The 1,083-nt window shown below is 42.4% G+C and overlaps 1 protein-coding gene across 1 annotated transcript in view; it reads left to right on the forward strand.

Moving 5' to 3' along the window:
* alkbh8 (alkB homolog 8, tRNA methyltransferase) overlaps positions 1-1,083 on the forward strand; it is a 12,671-nt gene that overhangs the window by 2,964 nt on the left and 8,624 nt on the right. The gene's annotated exons all lie outside the window — the stretch shown is intronic.

Raw genomic sequence — 1,083 nt, forward strand, 5'->3', positions numbered from 1 at the left:
ACTTTAAGTGATTTCGACATCATTTCTTTGTCTTCTTAATAATAAATACACAAACGAATGGGAACACACAAGTGCATTTTCACCAAGCTGTTATCAGGTGGGTTTAGCTCTTGAAAAGTTGACAGCATCAATTTACTTTCGAGATAGGGACATGTTAGCTATTGTGTATTACATTACATTACATATCATTTAGCTGACACTTTTGTCCAAAGAGACTTACAATAAGTGCAAAAAGCATAACGACTCAAACCACGAACAACAAGGAAAGTGCAGATATATCACTTCAGACGAGATCGTACCGTCGTAAGTGCTGGTGTTTTGATGCCTTCTGAATGCTTCATGTGCTACAGGTTGGTAAACATCACACCATGCAATGCTACTCACACTGGAAACATAAACTCTGCGTTCCTGTTCCAAAGTGTAAAACAAAACCAGCACTCATCATTTGAGAGTAAACTGAACTCTTGAGCTCCTGCTTTGTGATAAATCATCAGCTTATGGTTGATGTCTAAAAGCATTCCTCCAGCACAGAGCCCTGCTGTGTGAGAGCAGAGTGATGTGGACCCTGATGGCTGAGAGGGAGATTTACTCTCTGGGGTTTTCATCCTCTCACAATCCACGTTGATGCCCTAATGATTGCTTACGCTGCCATCGAGATGGAGAAACTGTCCTGATACCAACGTGGTACATTCCTTTGGTGTGAAGTATGATAGTGTGTCTTGGAAATACTAATACCAGCTTTTTAAATTGTTGGTATTGTGAATAATTGGAAAGCTACTCACAGAAGGTCGGGTGCTGCTTGAGCCAAATTCGTTTCCCAGGTTTAGACATTAGAAATCCAACAAGGAGATCAATTAAGAGTTCAATCAGGCCCTTAAATTAAGGTCTATTTCTTACCTTCTGCTGAGAGCCCTGTTACGTTCACTCCTTTAGCGTCCAGGAAATTGAGACAGGCGTCCACATTCTCGATCTGTGGAGAGGACGAGAGACGGTCAGCACAAAGGACACACACACACAGACAGCAGGAGGAATGTGGCCATGCTTAACATTCAAAAAGTCTAAATGTCTGGAGGCGGGGGGGGG

Source organism: Notothenia coriiceps, unplaced genomic scaffold (genome assembly GCF_000735185.1).
Source record: "Notothenia coriiceps isolate Sejong01 unplaced genomic scaffold, NC01 NC01_scaffold00009193, whole genome shotgun sequence".
NCBI lineage: Eukaryota > Metazoa > Chordata > Actinopteri > Perciformes > Nototheniidae > Notothenia > Notothenia coriiceps.